Source organism: Lepidochelys kempii, chromosome 9, assembly GCF_965140285.1.
Source record: "Lepidochelys kempii isolate rLepKem1 chromosome 9, rLepKem1.hap1, whole genome shotgun sequence".
NCBI lineage: Eukaryota > Metazoa > Chordata > Testudines > Cheloniidae > Lepidochelys > Lepidochelys kempii.
Window position 1 is genome coordinate 101736101 of NC_136388.1, and position 23936 is coordinate 101760036.

Here is a 23936-nt window from a genome sequence, read left to right on the forward strand (position 1 = left end):
ATATGTTTGGGGACGGCGTTTCCACCTGCAAACCGACCGTGCTGCACTGAAGTGGCTTCACACCGTCAAGGAAACTAACAAAAAACTTCTTCAAAATCTTGGAGAGCTAACCTCCACCGATTTCGACATCCAACACATCTCAGGAGCTTCTTACAAAGTGGCTGATGCACTCTCCCGTGAAAATTTCCCAGAATCAACTGGTTAAAATCGTCCTTGAGATGTGGAAAATATTGTTAGTCTTTATGTACTCGGTAGTATATTTAGAGATGCATGTGTCTTATTAACTCTGTTTTTCCTAGAGCTCCAGGAAGAAATCCCAGCCAGTGTTTCACCCTAGCTGAGATTTGGGGGGCGTGTCATAAAAATAAAGGGAAGGGTAAACCCCTTTGAAATCCCTCCTGGCCAGGGGAAAGCTCCTCTCACCTGTAAAGGGTTAAGAAGCTAAACGTAACCTCGCTGGCACCTGACCAAAATGACCAATGAGGAGACAAGATACTTTCAAAAGCTGGGAGGAGGGAGAGAAACAAAGCGTCTGTGTCTGTCTATATGCTGGTCTTTACCGGGGATAGACCAGGAATGGAGTCTTAGAACTTTTAGTAAGTAATCTAGCTAGGTATGTGTTAGATTATGATTTCTTTAAATGGCTGAGAAAAGAATTGTGCTGAATAGAGTAACTATTTCTGTCTGTGTATCTTTTTTGTAACTTAAGGTTTTGCCTAGAGGGGTTCTCTATGTTTTTGAATCTAATTACCCTGTAAGATATCTACCATCCTGATTTTACAGGGGGGATGTCTTTATTTCTATTTACTTCTATTTTTATTAAAAGTCGTCTTGTAAGAAAACTGAATGCTTTTTCATTGTTCTCAGATCCAAGGGTTTGGGTCTGTGGTCACCTATGCAAATTGGTGAGGCTTTTTATCCAACATTTCCCAGGAAAGGGGGGGTGCAAGTGTTGGGAGGATTGTTCATTGTTCTTAAGATCCAAGGGTCTGGGTCTGTAGTCACCTAGGCAAATTGGTGAGGCTTTTTACCAAACCTTGTCCAGGAAGTGGGGTGCAAGGTTTTGGGAAGTATTTTGGGGGGAAGGACGCGTCCAAACAGCTCTTCCCCAGTAACCAGTATTAGTTTGGTGGTGGTAGCGGCCAGTCCAAGGACAACGGGTGGAATATTTTGTACCTTGGGGAAGTTTTGACCTAAGCTGGTAAAGATAAGCTTAGGAGGTTTTTCATGCAGGTCCCCACATCTGTACCCTAGAGTTCAGAGTGGGGGAGGAACCTTGACACCTTCTCTGTCCCCATATCTACTCTAGTCACACCATCAGAGGACCGAACCACACCAGCCACACCATCAGGGGCTCATTCACCTGCACATCTACCAATGTGATATATGCCATCATGTGCCAGCAATGCCCCTCTGCCATGTACATTGGCCAAACCAGACAGTCTCTATGTAAAAGGATAAATGGACACAAATCAGACATCAGGAATGGTAACATACAAAAGCCAGTAGGAGAACACCTCAATCTCCCTGGACACTCAATAACAGATTTAAAAGTAGCCATCCTTCAACAAAAAAACTTCAGAAACAGACTACTTCAAAGAGAAACTGCAGAGCCATAATTCATTTGCAAACTTAACACCATCAATTTGAGCTTGAATAGGGACTGGGAGTGGCTGGCTCACTACAAAAGCAATTTCCCCTCTCTTGGTATTGACATCTCCTCATCAATGATTGGGAGTGAACCACATCCACCCTGACTGAATTAGCCTTCAACATTGGTTCTCCACTTGTAAGGTAACTCCCTTCTCTTCATGTGCCAATATATATTTATACCTGCATCTGTAATTTTCAATCCAGGCATCTGAAGAAGTGGGTTTTTTACCCACCAAAGCTTATGCCCAAATAAATCTGTTCATCTTTAAGGTGCCACCGGACTCCTCGATGAATTATGAGGAGAGGCTGAGGGAACTGGTCTTATTTAGTCTACAGAAGAAAAGAGTGAGGGGGCATTTGATAGCAGCCTTCAACTACCTGACGGGGGGGTCCAAAGAGGATGGAGCTCGGCTGTTCTCAGTGGTGGCAGATGACAGAACAAGGAGCAATGGTCTCAAGTTGCAGTGGTGGAGATTTAGGTTGGATATTAGGAAACACTATTTTACCAGGAGGGTTGTGAAGCATTGGAATGGGCTCCCTAAGGAGGTGGTGGAATCTCCATCCTTAGAGGTTTTTAAGGCCCGGCTTGACAAAGCCCTGGCTGGGATGATTTAGTTGGGGATTGGTCCTGCTTTGAGCAGGAGGTTGGACTAGATGACCTCCTGAGGTCTCTTCCAACCCTAATCTTCTATGATTCTATGAATTTATGTAGCAATGGTGTTTGGAGGATACAATGACAGGACCCTTTCTCCTCCCTTATCCCTCTCTCAAATGACCATTCATTTCTACATTCAAAAAATAAGCTGAAAAAATAGCTACTGCATCCCTTCTACGCTGTCAGTCTTACAAACTTCAATAGACTTCGGTAAGTAACATACCTTGACAAGATTTTCTCTGACAGACAGACATGATGTGCTACTGTACTTCCACTACATAATAAAAGCTAAATTAGGATAATGTCTGGAAACATCAAAGCAGAAAAATTACTGCAAAAATTTGGTTACAATTATATTTTATACCTTTCTGTAAAGAACTCCATCTCTGACAGCCACACGCCTTTCCTCACATGAGGAATTAAATGCCGCCACGCTTTAAATAGAACAGATAGCTTTGTTTATATCTGAAAATGTCCAATTGGTAAAATGCTTTCCTCCTCTTGGGCAAAGGAGGTTTATCAAAATCCTTTATTGACATGTCTTAGAAGACATAATGTAGTGGAGATCATGAACAAAAAAAACAAAGCCAGCTGCCAGGCTCCCTGATAAAATAGTTTGTATTGTATCTTCAAGGAATCAGATCTAAAAAGAGTATCCATGTTGTTTCAAAGAAGTTAGGAGAAAGGAACTACCAGTTCCTATTTGCCGTAGAGAAAAGAGAAATGCAGCAGGCTGTCAAGCAGCGTTCTTGTTCGTATTCATAATCTAATGGCTCTGATTAGAATTCAGGAGCTGGCAACTCATTGCTTAGCTCTTCAGCACTGACAGTCTAGAACGTGCACTGCTACATGCGGATTAACTGCAGTATTGCAATTAAACACTGGAAATCCCACACTGGCAAAAACGAGCGATCAGAAGTACCAGAAATCTCTAAACCTGCCGGAAAATGTGAGCATAAATAAATGTGCCAAAATAGCAATGCTTGGGTAAACGAGTGACTATGCCATGCTTTTCTACATCTAAAATTCACTGAGGTGGTTTAAGTGAGATACTCAGTGCACAGAAGCCAAAGATACACTTTGCAGAATCTCAGTTTTCAGAACCTGATTTAAGGCACACAAGGAATTAGAGAAACCCCTGAAACTAGAACTAGCCTGTGATGAAGACGGCACTATAAAGTCTATTCAATTAGCTATGAACTACAAGAATGACTACCTCCCAGAAGGAATAATATTTGTATACTCATTAGTTTTAACAACAGACATCTTCATCCTGAACCATTAAGATCAAATTATTCTTTTTTTTTTTAAACCTCTGTATCCAAAGGAAACAGCAACTCTGTTTTGTAATGCTAAGAAAGAGAACATCCTGACAATCAGGCAGCAGCCTTATGGGCTTCCTCTAATCAGTTTGGTGTTCCTCTATTCAATAAGTCATGTCTCCGGCAGAATGAGCCCCCGAATAGGAACAGAGATGCATCAGTGGGATCCTTTCACCCGCCCACAATGGGATCTTTTCATCCACCTGAAGGACACCAGAGCCTTTTAATGCTGCAGGGAGTGTGCTGGGCCTTGCTCAGGTGACATTTTTATTTCAGTAGAAACAAATGAGGCTGCCAAACCTCATGATAAAGTCACCAGGCCTCCTGTGCAGCCTGGAATGGTTTAGATAGAAACGATGGCCTAGGGCACTTCCCAGAGACTGGAATGTAAGTGGTCAAAGCTTATGACTGGAAAGGAATTGACAGCTTTGGTGGAACTCAAGGTCAAAAATGGGGCACAGCAGAGAGCTGGCCTCTGAATCTCCTTATCTAGGGAGTTGAATAGAGGGATCTACAAATGCTATATCAGAATTCCGCACTCACTTAACCATCCCATCAAACAGATCATCATTAGAAGGAAGCGGTTATGCCAAAGGAGGACAGGCAACCAGTGTCCTACGCGGCATGGCCTTATCTCTGCCACTAATACCTCAACGCAGAGATAAAAATGTGCAAAGCCTTTTGGCACTGCTGACGCTTCTTACGTCTAGTAATGAGATCTGTCAGCAGTTGAAATGGTTTACTTGAGCATGTTTCTAAGAGATGCAGCCTGAAGACAGATATTAATAGACCTTGTTGGGGTTGTGTGCTCTCTGGTTCTAAACTGAATGAGTGTTCTGCACAGGGGTATGGGAGGGGATGAAAAATCAATGGAAATTATTAGTCATTCCTAGTTTGCCCCCGAGCTGCTCATTCTTGCCTTGCAGTAGTTACAGATGGTAACAGCCCAAGCAGATGAAGGTTTCATGGAGCTCTCAGTGTGTAAAATATAATCCAAATACATTTGTTTTTTCACCTTTACAATGTGCAGCTGTATAGGTGACTGAGAAGTGCAACATATGCACTATTGCAGAACTGCTGTCGAGGTCCTTCAGTGGGAGTTTAGCCTAAGTGCGGCGCACTGTATATAAGGGATCAGAATTACTCAAGAGAACATATTCAAGACTATCCTGTATTCTGAAAGATTCAGCACCTAGATTTAACTCTCTCTTTCCACAAGAGGTCACAATACAGAGAAAATACAATGGTAGCTACAGAAGGGTCAGAAAAACAACTATCTTCTTAATGTCACATTGGAAGTGGAAAGCTAAATAAAAAATGATTTTTAATGTAAATTTTAATACACTAAATGCAATCAGCACAAAAAATGGGATCAATATAAACCCAATGAACTTTCAAAAAGAAAAGGAGTACTTGTGGCACCTTAGAGACGAACACATTTATTTGAGCATAAGCTTTCATGAGCTACAGCTCACTTCATCGGATGCATGAAGTGAGCTGTAGCTCACGAAAGCTCATGCTCAAATAAATTGGTTAGTCTCTAAGGTGCCACAAGTACTCCTTTTATTTTTGCGAATACAGACTAACACGGCTGCTCCTCTGAAACCAATGAACTTTGGAGTTTCTATTGATGTAATGCCATAAAGTATTCTGGAGTTTAAATTCTATTCATTTTGCGTATAGTGACCTTTTGAAATGCAATAAGAAAAGTAGATCAAATGTGTCTTTAAAACTGATTACTTTTGAAAGCCCAAAATACAAGTGCTATAAATCAGAGCACAGCTATACAATGACTTCAAGATCTCAGAGAAAAATTTTCCATTGACATATCCACATTTTAAAGTTTCAAGCATTGAAACCTTCCCTATATATTTGTTGCAGAGACAGTGACCTCTCACCTATCTTTAAGTATTTGTAAACACAGGGCACATTACAAGAAAGGAAAAGAAAAGAGCCATTTCTTTACTGTCCTTTTTCCACTAAGCACAGCTGAGTCAGGGAATAAACTCTCTTCTAGCTGGACAGAAGGACAATAGTAAAATTGTTTTACCAATAGTAATAAAGTTCTGAGTCTAAGGAATATGCAAGTGTTTCAATATTTTTCTGTCAAACAGATGCCTGGAAGAGCTCTGCATAAAAATACTGCATTACATTACATTGGCTCCCCACTGTACTTATTCTAAATGGAGTAATTTTCTTCCCAATGTGGCTTTTTAGTGAAGTCTTATTTATTCATCTTACATAGGTAAGAAAAATAATACACATTTCAGCATGGCAATATTTGGTTTGATCACAAATACAGACCCAGCAGGTCCTTAGGGAAGGGGAAGTCCAAAGGATCTTTGAATGAGCAAGGACCTAGTAAGGAGTGCAGAATTTGAGCCACAGTATCCTGTGAGACGGCTAGAAAGTACAGTGCTGCAGTGGTGGGAAGCAAAGCAAGAAATAGAAACACAAATCAGTGTAATAATCTGAGAACTACATATCGACAACTGTAGCAAGTTGGAAGGGAAGAGATTTGAAAAAAATCTTTCTGCAGTTCACGTGTGCATCCGAGAGCCCTGCGTGTGAAGTCAGTTTCGCGGTTTCTCGGGCTGGTGAGTTCAGGGACGGGGGGAGGGTGGGACGGTACCTGTAACTACTCTTAGTTCTTTAAAAGAATGACGATTTCAAATTGATGGTGCCCCCTGGAGGTGAAAAGGAAGGGTATTGGCACGGCTTCAGGAGCAGGGATTCTACCACGCTATCTCCTGGGTTCATACTTACTCATACCTGCCTGCAATTACGCATCACCCAGCAGTGAGCGCAAGTTACTGCAAGTCAGAACGTCAGGCAGCAAAGTCTTCGGAGCCACAGGCACTCTTGGGCCCGATTCTCCGTGTTCGTGAGAGTTCACTGCTCCCATCGAAATCAAAGGGAGCTGCACATGCTCCATACGTGAATCTGGCCATGCCCTGTGCAGAGCTAAGTTTCCCCATGTGCAGAATGGGTACAGCTCATCTTAGCTAGTTCATACGGGAGTTGTGCAGGTTAAATTATTCATGGATTTAAAGTACTTTTAGAGCCTGGGATAGAAAGCTGGGATGTCAATATAAAGCATGTTGATTATTATATTATTATAAAGCATTCTGATTATACAAAGCCCTGGCCGGGATGATTTAGTCGGGGATCGGCCCTGCTTTGAGCAGGGAGTTGGACTAGATGACCTCCTGAGGCCTCTTCCAACCCTGATCTTCTATGATTCTATTAGCAGGAGCATGAGTACAAACAAGTAGCAGTTTTAAAAGGCTCAGGGTATTGCAATGGCCTCCCTTTGCTCCCTTTCCATTGTCTGTTAAAACAAACAAATACCATTGTCCAGCAGGTTTTCATTCAGACATAAGAGGAAACAGGGAAAAAGGGTCAAAGCTGAGGTCTGGAGAAGTTAATGACACTGTGCAAGTAGGAGAAGGTGCAGAGGCTGACGAGGAAAAGTTATTTATGCTCTGAATAGTTCAGTTTAGGGTTTCAGTTTAAAATAGCCAGCCGGCTATGGTTACTCAGGCTGCTGTTCAGAAGCCCCCAGGCTCTTTCAGTCCTTGTTAGATGTTCACAGGATACTTTTTAAAGGGCCTTCTGCAGGAGTTACTCTCACACTGACTATGGGGAAATACGCTGGTAGAAAAAGCACTTCTAAGCCATCAGAAAGGCGCGTATTCAGACATCCCTTTCAAATACAAATGTATCACTGCTGATGCAATTGGTGCTCTTGGGAGCAGGCATGGCTTGCGATCTGTTTTCAGCTCACACTCGCTCTGAACGGCCAAAGCCATTAGAGAGGTTCATGGAGTTCTAGAAACCAGGCTGTTCTTTCAGAAGGAAGATGGTCCGGTTTCAAGGACTTTCTATACATACCTCTGGCATCCTGCTGATAAAAACCATCCCAGGCAGACTGTTACCCTATTTTATTCAGATGCTATAGAAGTACTGTTTGCTATTAAAACAGTGCAGACCTCTTAGAAAAACATCCAATCTCGATTTTAAAACGTCCAGTGACCGAGAATCCCCCCAGCCCTTGGTAACTTGTTCCAATGGGGAAGTGCTATTTGTTAGGTACCAGTCTCCCCATTGTATTGTATAATTTGGAGAAGTGTCTGAAGAACACAATGAGCTCCTTGTGATTCAAGGCACATCTTTCTGTTGTTTATGGAAGTGCTTAGGGACCCTAAGGGAGATCATGGCCCCACTGTGGGTACATACTGCGTAGGCAGCCACCCATCCCACAGAGATTTCCCATTAAACAGACAAGAGGTGAGTCAAAGGAAATAATATAATCCCCATGTTGCAGGTAGGACACTGAGGCACAAAGATTAAGGAACTTGCCCAAGGTCACGCTGGCAGTCTGTGGCAGAGCTGGGAATTAAATTGAAATCTCCTGAGTTCCCGTCCAGGGCTTCAGCCACAAGACGGTCCTCCCCCCATGAATACAGCCCCGAGCACGCTGATTGCATGCCAACAAAATAACCCTCGCTAGTCTAAAAACCTCCTCGCTATATTTAGAATGCAGCTCTTGCTGTACAGGGTAGTGCGGTTCGGGTACGTCTACGCCTGAAGAGCTGCAGTGGCTCCCCCGTAGCACTTCAGCAGACGCTCACTGTAATGAGGGCAGGGGCTCTCCCAACGCTGTAATGAATCCCCCTCCCGAAGGGGCCATCGCACCGTCAGCTCAGCGACGTCTCTGGGGGGTGTCCCCCCATTCTTCTCACGCCCCAGAGATGGAGCAATGCTGATGTACGTCTCCAGGGCAGACCAGCCCTTAGTGTTCCTCATTCTACTACGTTGTATCAGAGATTTGAGTCTCCAAGCTCTCAGAACAACTCAAACATGGAACCAAATTCAAGCAAAGAGAGAAGATCAAAAAGAAAATCTTTCCAAATTCTCCAGACCTGCAGTGCTGGGAAAATCCTCCCTGTGGCCGCAGTACAAGGCCGGACTGTGGGAAACTATGTCAGACACACGATGTGGTTTCCACACAGCTAGAGAAAGACTGTGCAAAATGTTGGGAAAACCCTTGGTTTTTAAAAGATATAAAATAAAAACTTTCTGAAACCATCAATTCACTCTGACAGGTTTCACTCTCTCTGTTGTACAAGGGAATGATGAGATGAGGCTTGTCACACAGGGCAACACTTTCTAAAAGTGATTTTTATCTTACTATTCAGCTTGCGGTGAGAAACTGCCAACACTGCTGCGGGATTACAGAAAGCTGCAGCTCTGGGCACTTAGGAGCAGCAGCTAGTCAATTTCATCAGCTGGGCGAAAGTGACGGGGCATCATGAATTCACAACAGAAAACAAGCCATGCAGCGGACAATGCTGTTTGAAGCAAGGGATGTTGCCCCCTGACTCATCTACAAAGAGAAAAAAGAGAGAGAAACTAAGGGTATCAGAATCTGAGGAGTATCTTTCTCAAGGAGCTGTACCCTTCCAGAGTAAGGTACTACTCTGTGAGTAAGAGTATCAGAATCTGGCCATACTTAGCATGGAAACAGATATGGGTTAATTAGTCAGGGAATGAAATTAAGATATGGGCATTAGAGGAGTGTGAGGAAATGAAACTAGTGAAGCACTAAGACAGACAAGGCAAACAGGAGAAGAGATGAGCACAGAAATATGGGGTGGAATGGCTAACGAGAAGACAAGTCAGAGGACATCTTTTAAAAGGGCTTTCAAAAGGCAATATAAAACATAGCTGGTTCACATTGCCTGCACAAATGGGGTGTGTGGCAATGTCTAATTATTGCCTGCATATGGAAATGGAATTGTGAACAATAATTGCCGATGTTATCATTCATTCTCTGTGGAATTTTCCATGATACTTTTAATCAAAATTTTGATCACAATCATTATTGACATTTTTTGATTTCCCAAACCCAGATCTCAATATGCAAATGATTTGGGAAACTATTTTATAAAATAAAATATTTTGTATCACTATTTTAGGATGTGTCACAAAATAATCTTACCCCCCAGGACTCTCTCTCTCTCTCGTGCTCACGGCATAGCTCATTCCCACTGACTGATGTAAGCATTTAGTCCAGTGTATGCTCCTCCTTGGGAACATTTGATTTTCCAGATGTTCCCACAAAATAAGTTCCTCATCCTGTTGGTTTCTTTGCAGACATTGTGAGCCTGATCCTGGTCTCCCGTGGCAGGGGGCCTGGGCACCGTGAGAACTGTGGCCACCTCACTCACAGCTGGTCCTTGTCTTTGTCCGTGGCTGGTTGCCAGCTGGAGGCTCTCCGACAGGCTCACTAGCATAGTAAGGGTGTGGCTACACAGTGGTTTGGAGCCCATGGCTGGGAGCCTCCCAACCCAGGCCAACAGCCTCAGGCTAGCGGGGCTTGTGCTCGGGTTGGAGTTCGGGCTCTGATGCTTAGAGAGGGGGATGGACTTGAGAGCCTGAACCCCACCTTCAGAGCACTGTCTACAGAGCTATGGATACAGTGCTAGCATGAGCCCCACGAGCCCGGGTGGCAGGCTCCATCCCCTAAGGGTTCCGGGAATGACTTCGGTGCCTGTGGACCAGGGACAGGTATAAGCATCGTCATTACCTGCAGACACCATTCACAAGTTTCATTTTTACGAGCCTGCCTGTGTTAGCCATGCCCACGCCAGGCACCCGGACATTTCACCAATTAAAAATACTATCCAGGCCAGCATTTCAAAAACGGGACCCTAAATCCTGACTTGTCAGAGGTACAGGGCCCCTGGACCCCGCACTGACGCCAACCGAAGCTGCTATACACTCGCAGGCTTTGAAAATTAGGCCCTTTATTTAACTCCCTAAATATGTACATAGGAGCCTCCCTAAGGCACCCACTCTTGCCCCTGTCCTTATAGGTGAACTAAGGGTCCTGGTTCATTCCACGCAGACCCTGTCTCCCTCCTCCTTCCAGCACCTACAGCCTCCTAGGTGCTCGAGTGCCTTGGCCATGCAGTCTAACCGGTTACAAGGTCTGCTGTTGCCTTTCCTGTGGTTTTACTCGCTCCAACAGCCATTCTGGCTTGAAATCCAAGAGACTGATTTTGCCCAACATTGTGAAATGCCCAAGTGGCCCAAGTGGCCTGTTAGATCCCTGCTTAAGGGTGAGATTCTCAACATTGCTCGGCATTGGCCACACTGATCCCACTCCCATTGATTTAGTTGGGGATTGGTCCTGCTTTGAGCAGGGGGTTGGACTAGATGACCTCCTGAGGTCCCTTCCAACCCTGATAGTCTATGATTCTATGACACCCATGGGAAAGCTCCCGCTGACGTCAACGAGAGCAGCGTTTGGCCAGTGCTACGTGCTTTGGAAAATCTTAGCCTCAGCTTTTACTATTGAGGCCTGCGGGCGGCCTGGAGGGTCTTTGTTTCGACGATAGCTGTCCCTGTGGGAAAAGCCTCAGGATCGTAAGAGTTGCTATGACTGTGCGTTTACTCACTTCAACCGGGAAAACAATAAGGGGTGGCCTGTCGGCCGCACGCCCCAGCCAAACCAGGCTCAGCCGCACGCCCCGGCCCCTGGGGAACCAGGCTCGGCCACACGCCGCACTCCAGCACTAAAACATGCCAGATTTAAACATACTGAATTAAAGGGAATGGTAAGAATCTGCATCAAAATCAGCTCCACTTTCAAGACTTTGGGTTTGGCTTTGTTATTCCTTCTAAGGCAAGATTGATGTCAGGCCTACAATCATAGAATCGTAGGACTGGAAGGGACCACGAGAGGTCATCTAGTCCAGTCCCCTGCACTCATGGCAGGACTAAGAACTGAGCCCAGGTCGCCTTCAGGGTACAGCAGAGCGCTAATCAGGATGCTGCTTGGCTGTTCCAACTGAAATATCTTTCTTCAATAAAAACATGAACTCAAAATGTTACCAGTGTGCTTTGTTCATTAAAAAACAAAGCATAATGAATCATTGTGGTTTTCAGCTAATTTTACATTTGACGTATGTGAAATGTACCTGAAAAAGTCAAGGCAAAGATTTTGCTGTTAAATTAAGTCTTTTCTTACCTTTTTGTTTATTTTAAAAGGGTTTGGTCTCTCCTTCGTAATTCAGATTTTGAGCCCTTATAACCCTCGATTGTAAGCTCTTTGGGGGCAAGCACCATATCTTTGGTTGTAGCCTTAAAACACTAGGCAGATTTTTGATGCTATAAATATGAATAAAATAAATAACTTCCTCCAAGGTATTTTGTGACAACCACATGCTCATGCAATCATTATAATGCTGATCTGTGGAGATGGGTGCTGATCAGTGCTCCTAACCATTTCCTGGCTGGACCAGCCAGCAATGGACATGTCCAATCTCAAGCTTCTGGGAGTTTGTGCAGGCCCTCCAGACTGCTTGCTAGATCTGAGGGCTTTTGGGAGCAGCCACAGTGTACAAACTGCAGCTCTGTCCATTGGAACAGGTTGAAAAATAAGAAAGAAGTTTCCATGAAAAATCCGGAAATTGTTTTCCTCTTTGAAATCTGCAGAATTAAATTATTTTCCGTGATTGAACACTTATGTCAACATTTTCATTAAACATCACGTTCTCCCCTTTTTCTCCCTCTTTCCTGCTTTTTTTTTCCTCTTCACCACTGAAAAGGGGAAATATAGGAAGAAAAGGGGAAAAGAAGAACCAAAACGACATCCATTTACTAATGTTGGTGTTTTGTTGGAAAAAAATTGAAAATTTGAAAAGATTTTTTTTTTCCCTGCAAAACTTTTCAGCTTTGAAAAAAGGGGCCCTTTGGAAGGAAGAAAAAGATAAAAAAAGAAGTGTGGCCAGCTCCATCTGCCACAGGAAGAGTTCCCTGCATTTGCTATGCTGCAGCCATGCTGTGCTACAGAGGAGACCACCTCCATCTCTAAAACCAGCCCGTTAGCACCTTTCACCAGCGCAACATTCCCATGACGTTTAAATAGGAAATAATACACTTGACACAGTTTGGCTGCAATTTTCCTTGGTTTTGGATGCCACATTTGGTTCTCACTCCAGCAATGTGTTTACGGAGATAGATCAGCAAAATGGGCTAGTGTAATACATGGGGCTAACCTGAATCCTGCTGTACCTCCCCTCACTTAAATAGACCAGAGCTTAATTTGGCCCAAAGATGGCATCATCATTTGCATTCTGCTAGCAAAATCTCACACACTCCCTCCCATACATACCTTTACAAAATAATTTTTTTTAATGTTCTTCATTTCCGGTGTCATTTGCTTCAACTCTGAGCCATCATTTTTTCTGCTTTCTAATGTGTTTTCCTTATTGTTCAGACACGAGGCGCTCACCCCAGAGAAGGAGCAGCGTTCAGTTCACGTTTAGATGTGCTGTCAGCAATGACCACTTCCAATGAGTAGCAGATGGTTATCAGAGTTCAGTGACTGGCGCTCCTCTGTTTCCTGTGCTTTGCATGTCCCCAGGTTTCTGGTACCCTGAAGTCAAACATATAACAAGCAGAGTAAACCTGTAATTACCTGCATCATCCTGTTTAGACTCTTTTAAAAATTGGCACCACATTCGCTTTCTTCCAGTCTTCTGGAAGTTCCCCAGTGCACCAAGACTCATTGAAAATCAACATTAACAGTCCATCGTGTTCCTAAGACAGCTCTTTTAAAACCCTTGGCTGCCAGTTATCTGGACCTGCTGATTTAAAAATATCTGTCGTTAGTAGCTTCTGTTTAACATCCTCCAGAGATACTAGTGGAATGGAAGGAGTGTTATCGCCATATCATGAGACCATATCATTTGTTTTGTCCCCAAATACAGAACACACATATTTATTGAACACTTCTGACTTTTCTGCATTGTTATTGATAATTCTATCTTTCCATCTAATAATGGACAAATGGACCTAATGTATTTTAAAAAACTCCTCCTTATTGTCCTTAACTCTGCTGACCATAGATTTCTCCTTGTGTCCCTTTGTTTCCATTATCAATTCTCTACAGTGCCTAACTTCTGATTCATGTCAGTTAGACAAACAGGTTTCTTCCTCGTTGAAAGATCATTTTGTTTTTGGAGAGTCCCTGCACTTCAAACAGGAAATGACACTGTAACCAGCAATCCCTTTCAAAATGAGGGGAAGCTTTCCAGGTGTGACCATGGCAGCGCTGTTGAAAGGCGCTGGACTGATGGCCCCGGAAACAAAGCCTTCCTTTAGCCACAGAATAGACACAGCTTGGGCAGTGGCAGTGCAAATTTTCTCCCGCTCTGTCTTGTCAATTTGCCTAAACTCAGCACTTCAGCAGCGGCTTTGTTTATTCAGTAGTTTAGCCTTCTCATCCAGATTAGTCCTTGTCCTTTCTGCTTTGGCTGCCAGCAAGATATGACCGTTTTGATTATGTTTGGTCTATATTAGGTCCATATACAACACGCAGCTGCCATCAGATCAAATAGTAACAGCTTCCTATCATGGACAGCCTGGTGTCAATCTGAAGGGGTGACCCAGAAGTCAAAGACTTTTCAGTACACTAACATTCCCCTTTTTACACCTATGTACAATGAGAAAATTAGAAACAAGAATTATGTGCATAGTACGATAGTGAATAAATTGGTTAGTCTCTAAGGTGCCACAAGTCCTCCTTTTCTTATTGTCACTAAAGAGTCAGTTTTATCTAAGAGACGGCGTAGTACCGAAGTTAATATAGTTATTTTACTATAATCAGAATAGGAGTCACTTGTAGTCTTTAAATCAGGACTCTCTCTTTCTTTTGCTCGCTCGCTCACTCTCTTCCTCTTCACCCCTCCCCCCGCCCCTTTCTTTTAAGATAATCTAGTTCAGCCACAAGATATGGGCTTGGTTTCAGGAATCACTGGTGAAATTCTCTGGCCTGTGCTATCCAGGAGGTCAGACTAGATGACTACAAGGGTCTCTTCTGGCATTAAAAAAAGAGAAGTGAAATCCTGGCCCTGATGGGAGTTTTGACACTGACATCAATAAGGCCAGGATTTCACCCTATGAATCTATGAATCAACTGCAGTACCTCAGTGAGTCCTAGGGGGTAAGCTGGAAAATGACTAATGGCAGCCATTATAGTCTATTTTTTACTGTAAATAATATACTTATTAGACTTACTCTACAGATCATGTAAGGCTCTCGTGTTTCGGGTCAGAATCTGCCCTCAGCTGCAAGCACACTGCACCCAGTGAAGTCAACAACCATCACAAGTGACATCAGAGAGCGGAACTTGGCCCTTCGTTATAGTGCACTGAGAGAACTGTTCCTGGTTTGACAGGCATATTTCTCAGATTTCATATTGCAAAACACTTTTGAATCTGAAAGGAGCCATGGTCCTTAGTGTTTTTGTACTCGCCATGGCAGTCCAGTATTTTAGTTGCAGGCATTTTATGTCGGCTCCCTTGTGCAAAGATGCTTTTCATGGATTTTTAATAATCCAAATGAAAACTTTTAATTAAAGTCATTGAAAAAAATATGGCCATTGGTTAACTACATTTAGAATAAATTCTAGTGCAGTGAATTAGTAGTGGATCACTTCAAGAGCCTCCTTTCAATCTATAGAAACCCCACGTTTTCCCCTCATCATTATTCTTTGCAACTGGCACATCAGACATTTGTACTTTAGTGATCGTTAAGCCTCTTCAAGAAGATGAAGTTGCTACAGGCAAGTCCACACTATAGCTTAGATGATGCAATTTACATGGCTCCAGGGTGTGAGAAAAGCCCCGCCTCCGAGAGATACAAGTTTCGCGCTGTTCACACCGGGGCTGTGGCGGTGGGAGGTGCTCCGCTACCGACACAACTTCCGCTTCTCACGGAGGTGGAGTCACTAGGCTGACAGCACTGCACTGTCCCGTGGGCGCAGCCCATCTTCACCAGACGCGCTGCAGCGGTGCTGATCCGGTGCTGTAGTGCAGACTTGCCCTCCGTCAATGCCGCATAAGCCCTTCGGCAAGAACTACTTAAGCAAACAATTTTATCTACGTTATTTAATGACTTAAAGAAGGAAGCTATAAAATGAATTACTGTTATCTTTACTATTGCCAACACTGATTAAATCACCTGTAAATGGTTTTTCCTCCGTCAGAACCCTACACTAATTTATGAGTAACAATGTTGTATAGTGGATTTCATTATTTCCTCACTGAAAAGCTAGGCCATGCTCATGCCACAAACGCGAGCTGTAGTCTGATTTTTGCTGGGCCCAAAAGGCGTACTAGGACTTCAGAGAACACACAGAAAACAGGTTTCCAAACTAAAGAAATGACCATCCAGAATTTAGACATAGCACAAAAATAACAGTAATCAATAAAATCTAAACTTTTTTGGACCTGTCACCTATACAGCTGACTTTTCAGAAATCCACAGAGTACATGCAGAGGCACTGGGCTGTACAGATACCAAAATGCCACATACAGTTGGTTAGTATCTTAATCTTATTTAGTTACGGATAAAGAGAATTAACATTTCCCAGAGGCATTCGGAATCATTAGGAAAAACAGTAACTCAATAGAATTCAAAAACATGTACATTCTAATCCAGAACACTACAGTCCACTGACTTCCAACTTTTATTATACCTTTCTCATTAACAACCGAATTCCTGGTATCTCCCAGCCATTTCAACACTCACATATGTCTAGGGACTATCCGAATACTCCTGTGTCAGTTGACATTTATATCACATCACTAATTGCTTAGTTCAGCAATACATTTATTTAACATTCACCTGACTGCATTTCAGTTGTACTCTATTATTTATGTTTTAAAGGCAGGCTTTTAGTGCTGTAACGTGGCTAGTAAATATGGCTACTCAATTCATACCTCCAGATTTTTTCCATTTAAAAAAACACTGAAGAATTCCCTAACTCGTGAGTTAAAACGTGCACAAGAAACTAGAACTATTTAGCAATGAGAAAATGTATCCCACCCAAGAACAAAAGAAAGCTGCAGCCCCTGGTACTGCTATAATTTTAATGGCTACAAATGAGCTCTCTCTGCTTCTCATACATGGGTGTTTCGAGGTCTGCGCTTTCCCGACAGCATCAGCCTGCCGCAGGTCAGATAGCATGCCATGAAGTGTTCCCCAGGAAAGCAGTACATCTGGGAAGGAATGTAGAATTGGGAACTAAGTGAATTACGTTCTGACATAGGTGCTGGAACTAGAGGGGCTGCCGCACCCCGGGTGTGAAGTGGTTTCCCTCATGTGCAGGGTTTGCAGTTTGGTTCAGTGGCCCTCAGCACCCCCACTGCCCACATGGTTCCAGCACCCCTATGTTCTGATGGCATTCCCCTCAATTCCAAAGGGTTTCTTTTTGTTACGATATTTCCCAGAGACTATGCATGATAAAGTCCGATGACCCTTTTCCTTTTATTGCTAAATGTTTTAGAGACATTCATTTTATTCAGAAAGTACTAAACATCAGCCTGATTCATATTCCTTTAATACTAGAAGTAAATATATGATGCTGCATTTAGATGACAAAATACCTTATACAGAAACTGGAATATGTTTGGATGTTTAATAAATCCTTACATTTATTGCCTTAAAATAAGCTAAGGAAAAATATTACCAATATGTAAACATGAAAAGAACATTATTCACTGAAGGACACCTTTAGCAAGACTGCACTCCTTATAAGGAATGCATCACCTAATAAACCCATTTCTAGCAGAATGTGCCAGTTCATAGAATCATAGAATCATAGAATATCAGGGTTGGAAGGGACCCCAGAAGGTCATCTAGTCCAACCCCCTGCTCAAAGCAGGACCAATTCCCAGTTAAATCATCCCAGCCAGGGCTTTGTCAAGCCTGACCTTAAAAACCTCTAAGGAAGGAGATTCTACCACCTCCCTAGGTAACGCATTCCAGTGTTTCACCACCCTCTTAGTGAAAAAGTTTTTCCTAATATCCAATCTAAACCTCCCCCACTGCAACTTGAGACCATTACTCCTCGTTCTGTCATCTGCTACCATTGAGAACAGTCTAGAGCCATCCTCTTTGGAACCCCCTTTCAGGTAGTTGAAAGCAGCTATCAAATCCCCCCTCATTCTTCTCTTCTGCAGGCTAAACAATCCCAGCTCCCTCAGCCTCTCCTCATAACTCATGTGTTCCAGTCCCCTAATCATTTTTGTTGCCCTTCGCTGGACTCTCTCCAATTTATCCAGATTTATCCAGATTTCACATATTGATTGAATATATTAAATGTATTCATTAATTTGATAACTTCAGCCATTTCTCTTTCAGCTTTTTACCATCCATAAGATTGTTAATGTAGATCTTTTCCCAAGTACTGTACAAATATAAAAGTATTGACCTGAACCTGGGTAGAATTTCTGACCTCTCCTAAAGATAAGAGAGTTTGGAAAATTTTAAGAGGCGTTAATACATTTTTGACATTCCAAAAATAATTAATGGCCATCAGTATCATGTATGCACATTGGAAGGTTAAAATAACGCAGGGATTCATCAATTTGCACGTTCAATTTATCATTTTTGTTCACTTTGCTATTGTGATGCTTTGTGATCTTTGTGTCCCTGTGCACAGGGGTGATAGAGAGAAGGAAAGGTGGAGGTTTGTGTGGATTGTGATTATTCAGCCAATTAAACTCAAAGAAAGGAGAGGAAGGCTGGGCACTTTTTTTTTTAAATGGAGCATTTTTAAAATGCTTCCTCTGTAAAAGTCAATAAAGGCTTTGACTCAGAGGATCACACAGCAACATAGCAGCATCTGCATTTTGCCCTCCTGTGTCATCTTACTTTTTGTTACTTTTTCATGCTAGACTGGCAGCTGAGCAAGGGGTAAGCATTTCAAAGAATAGCAGGGAAAGCGAATGGAGAGAGGACTGCAGTTTCCACTGCTGGAGAGCATTGAGAATTTGTCTCTGTTCATTCAAGCAGAGTGGAAGACAAACAAAGAAAAGCAAACAAACAAGCAACAATCAGCCCCCGTTCTCCTCTCTTACCAATTTTACAGCAGTGTGACCCCACTGACTCGAGGGGAGTTGCTCCCAATTCATACCTGGGTCGGGGAGAGGAGAATCAGACATCCGATGTTGGAAGATGTTTCCATAACTCTAGCTGTCAGCAACAGCTTCTGCTTCTGTTAATTAAAATAATGAGAAAATCAGAGAGTCTGGTCAATATTTAAATTGCTACAGAATGAACAAAAGAAAACTCTCAAACCACACTCCAGAAAAACTGACGAAGGAATGATTAGTCTGTGTGTGGACCCGTCACACCAGTCTGTTTTTCTGTAGTGGTTTTTCCTTACTTTGCTAGCTCTCAAATCACCTGGACCAATTTAAAACTATGTTTGAATCAGAAGCTTCAGTTCTGCCCATCCCATAACACAAGAACAAGGGAACATGCAATGAAACTAAAAAGTGGGAAATTCAAAGCTGATAGAAGGAAACACTTTTTCACACAATGCGTAAACAACCTGTGGAACTCATTGCCACCAGATGCCATTGAAGCCAAGAATTTAACAAGATCCCCAAAAAGACTAGGCTTTTGTATATCTCACAAAAATATCCAGAGTTAGAACAGTGAAGGCTAACACCTTTCGGAAGAAATACTAAACCTCATGCTTCAGAGTTTAAGCCAATCTGTGACCACGAGGAATTAGAAGATTTTTTGCATATTCTTCTGAAGCATCCTGCTGAGGACTGGATACTAGACCAGAAAGACCCCGTGTCTGACCCAGTCTGGCAAATCCTAGGTCTATGATCAAGCACAACACCTGTCCACTCCTGCTCACTGGCTCCAGCTTGGGAGAGGCGAAAGCAATTATGCCCTTGCTCCAGTTCTTACTACTGTCAGGGGGCAGGGAACGAACCCGCCGGCTCTCTCCATGGGCCATGTCAGCACCCGTTCTTCTCCAATCTGAACACTGCTGACACCACCTCCATGGCTGGTTGTTTCCTTTGCAGATGCCAAGGTTGTGACACCCTGTTTTGGCTGTTACTGGTCGTGATGTTTGTGCTTCATTTATTGGTTTATTTCTATGATCCTGATAATGGCTCTGTTGCTCACTGCTTGATGACATCCCACAGGGATCACCACCTTCTCACACATGTATGAAATCCAAATCCAGCACAACCCAGATTGTGTTACATATTAAAACAGAGGGGTTTTTAAAATATGAGCACATGCTTTCAAAGTTCCAAACAAGCTTAGGAAGACAATATCACTGCATTGAACTAGTCCCAGTGGCTATTTTACATGGAATCTTTTGAAATGCCTTTACGGATTTTTTTTAAATATGTAACATTCCTTACATGTCATTTAGAAGTTCCCACCTTAGCGGTAAAACCACAGTTAATTTCTGATACGTTGCCTATACAAATTTACAAAAGGTACATGCCTGGACTACTCTTTAAGGCCTGAGCTTTTAAAATATTGGGGTCATGGTTATATCATTTGTGCACACCAATTACCATAATTAGTCATGTGTCTGTCCAGTTATCTGATCTGTGAGCATAACTGCCATAATTGGCAACAATTTAAACAACTCACGGTCTATCTTCCCCTTTCCTATGCCAGTGTTTCTCCACATTAGAGCCTACATAGAGATGCCTCTCCACTGAAAGCTGCATTTCTTTTACAGGGATGTATTCAGTTCAGCCCACATGGAGAATCTGACCCTGCCAAAACCCCGCACGTGCCTGGAACACTATCAGAAAGCCAAGCATGCTAACTCCGCAGAAGGCTTGCAATCTATGGGGGAGCTAGACTGCCATGAGAGAGATCCCACCTTCAAACACTGCCAGCTCTGCTACTAGTGAGTGTGGGGCTGCTCCAGAACTGGGGGTCAGGGCTGGCTCCCACCTTTCTGACTGCTCTGTGACCCCTGAAGGAAGCTGCCTCTCCATACAGAGTGAGAAGTTCACAAGAGCCTCTGATACCCCAAGATTGTTATTTCTTTGTATGGACACCAATATGAAACAAAACGATCCTGGAGAATCGTAAAATCATAGGACTGGAAGGGACCTTGATAGGTCATCCAGTCCAGCTAAGTATTATCTAGACCATCCCTGACAGGTGTTTGTCTAACCTGTTCTTTAAAACCTCTAATGATGGAGATCTCACAAACTCCCTGGGTAATTTGTTCCAGTGCTTAACCACCCTGACAGTTAGGAAATTTTTCACAATGTCTAACCTAAATCACCCTTGCTGCTATTTAAGCCCATTGCTTCTTGTCCTATCCTCAGTTGTTAAGAACAACAATTTATCACTCTACTTTTTATAACAATCTTTTATGTGCTTGAAGACTTATGTCCCCCCATCAGTCTTCTCTTCTCTTTAGTTCCCAGACTAAACAAACCCAATTTTTTCAATCTTTTTTCATCAGCCATGTTTTCTAGACCTTTAATCTTTTTGATTGCTCTCCTCTGGACTTTCTCCAATTTATCCACATCTTTCCCCAAATGTGGTGCCCAGAACTGGACACAGTACTCCAGCTGAGGCCTTATCAGTGCTGAGAAGAGTGAAAGAATTCTTGTGTCTTGTTTACAGCACTCCTACTAATACATCCCAGAATGATGTTTGAATTGTTTGCAACAGTATTACACTGTTGGTTCATATTTAGTTGAAATATACCAGATCCCCTTCCGCAGAACTCCTTCCTAGGCAGTCATTTCCCATTGTGTCTGTGCAACTGATTGTTCCTTCCTAAGCACAGTACTTTGCATTTGTCCTTATCGAATTTCATTCTAATTAATTCAGAACATTTCCCCAGTTTGTCACGATCATTTTAACTTCTAATCCTGTCCTCCAAACCGGTTGTAAACCCCCATCGCACCACCACCACCACGGTATTGTCCACAAAATTTAAGTGTACTCTCTATGCCATTATCCAAATCATTTTTGAAGATATTGAATAGAACCGGACCCAGAACTGATCCCCGCAGGACCTCCCTCGATATGCCCATCCAGCTTGACTGAGAATCATTGATAACTGCTCTCTGACTATGGTTTATTTCCCTAGTTTGTTTATGAGAAGTTCATATGAGACAGTAACAAAAGCCTTACTAAAATTGAGATATATCACATCTACTGCTTCCCTCTATCCATGAGTTTTGTTACCCTATCAAAGGCAGACATTAGGTTGGTTTGACATATTTGTTCTTGACAAGTCCACACTGACTGTTACTTATCACCTTATTATTCTCTTCCATGTGCTTACAAACTGATTGTTTTCTCAATTATCTTGCTGGGTACCTAAATGAAGTTGCCTGCTCTACAATAATATAAGGTTGTCCTTATTCTCCTTTGTATAGCTAAGTAATAATTTGCCCTTTTCCTGTCCTCTGGGATCTTTCCCATCCTCCAGCCTGGACCATTGTGATTCCAGAGGTAATTCAACCAGTCACCACCCTTACTCTATAGCTAATTTGCATGCAACCATTTCATTGGCTGTATAAGGCAGAGTACAGAGATTATAGATTACTTGGCCTAACTGCTACACCCATACAGTGTTCAGCTTCTCGTGACTATTTAATTATTGATACAAAGGTGAAGAGCTTGAACAGGAGGGAGACAGATTGACTCTCTAGTCCAGGGCTTAGGGCGCTCACCTGGCATGTTGGAGACCCAGGTTAATGTCCCTGCTCTGAGACAGGCAGACTTAAACCTGGGTCTTCCGCATCCCAGGTGACTGCCCTAACTATCGGGATATTGGCTATTCTGGGGCAGGGGATCTCTAATTTTGAAAGTGCTCAGATTCATTCAGATGCAGAATGAAAACAAATGTTGAAACCTGAAAAATTTTCACTAAATGGAAAAAGAAAAGGAGTACTTGTGGCACCTTAGAGACTAACCAATTTATTTGAGCATGAGCTTTCGTGAGCTACAGCTCACTTCATCGAATGCTTATGCTCAAATAAATTGGTTAGTCTCTAAGGTGCCACAAGTACTCCTTTTCTTTTTGCGAATACAGACTAACACGGCTGTTACTCTGAAACCTGTCACTAAATGGAGTTCTTGTTTTCCAGCCAGTCCTAGCCAGTCTGCCCAGAAAGGCAGTTTGGGGGTGGACCTTGCACTGCCTTTCCACAGGTGGGAGGAGCCATAGGGCTACCATTTGCACTGTATCCTGAAGAGCCCATCAAAGGCTTCGTTGGAGAGAGTGATTTTTTATTCACTGGCTCACAACTCTCTCCCCACCTAGCCTGATACTCCGTAGCTGTCTTTACTCCTAGCTTGGCTGGTTCTCTTAGCTGTTTTTCACCATTTTTACTCTCTGACATAGATATATGTCTGCAATGCAGCTGTTCTGGGGTTCATTGATCATTTTTATTTCCTCGTTAAGGAAACAAATTAATTTTCTTCTCCGGAAAGAGGACTGGAGAGTGTTGCTGGAATGATTTGACATGAACCACAAAGAAACTACCCCTTTGCAGCATGTAGGTATACACAATCAGGCAGGACAGAGGATAACTGGACAACCACAGCTGTGTGTTCATCAGCTACCTAATAAACGTGTTTGCTCCATAAACACCACTGAATGACCTCAGGCAGAAAAGTTCCCTTCCATTAATAAAAAGAATCTTGTGTCAGGCTGCAGTGGTCTAGTGTTACTAGCGGGATAGCCGAACATGAAACATAAAATCTGGTTGATTATGACATGATTTCTAATACCTTCCCCTGGAAATTTGTTAATCTAAAAGCCCCATCCCAATCCATGCAGCTGGACGACACCTGCATGATGGCTTTTCCCATGACCCATCCTACCACACTACAACTAATTCATAGGATAAATGTTTTTCAGCACAAGAAGGTAATTCATGTAAAGGGCTTGATCCTGCTCAGGTACCAAGTCCCACACCCCCAAGCACAAGGTTACCAATAGTGAAAATGAGATGGCCAGGAGCAACGCACTGCTGACCACAGAACCCACCGCTGGGACAACAGGTTACTCTGATTTGCACGGTCAAAGAGAAGAGCGTGTAACCAAGCCCCCCATTCATATGAAGAGCAGGGCACCGACACCCCGGCCTCCTCAGAGAGAAACAAACCTTGAACCTTCACCCTGAGCCGGAGAGCAAAGGAGCTTCACTTGCTTCTGCTCAGAGCAGAGGACTATGCCTATTGCCCAGCCTTGCTTGGGTCCATATAAATCAACAATGGCCCATACACAGCATGGTGAACGCTCCTGTGATGCAGCTACCAACTAACCTCACGCCCTTGGGGAGAATTTCCTTCCTCTTTCCAGCAAGTGATCAGTTCACACCATTATCCACCAAGATTAATAATGCCTGTGATTTCTAGCCTGGCTACTGTTACAACTGCGTTGTCAGGCAAACCCAAAGCGAGCACCTAGGCGCAGTCCT

The 23936-nt window shown here is 43.0% G+C and overlaps 1 protein-coding gene across 1 annotated transcript in view; it reads right to left on the reverse strand.

Annotated features, from left to right (window-relative positions):
* Nucleotides 1-12553: 12553 nt before the first annotated feature.
* The window catches only part of LOC140916778 (uncharacterized), a 203745-nt gene continuing 192362 nt past the window's right edge, over nt 12554-23936 (reverse strand). The window contains exons 7-8 of the transcript XR_013636296.1: nt 18570-18706; nt 12554-13078 (exon numbers count right to left, since the gene is read on the reverse strand). The gene's annotated coding sequence lies outside the window, so the exon portion shown is untranslated. The remainder of the gene's footprint in view (nt 13079-18569; nt 18707-23936) is intronic.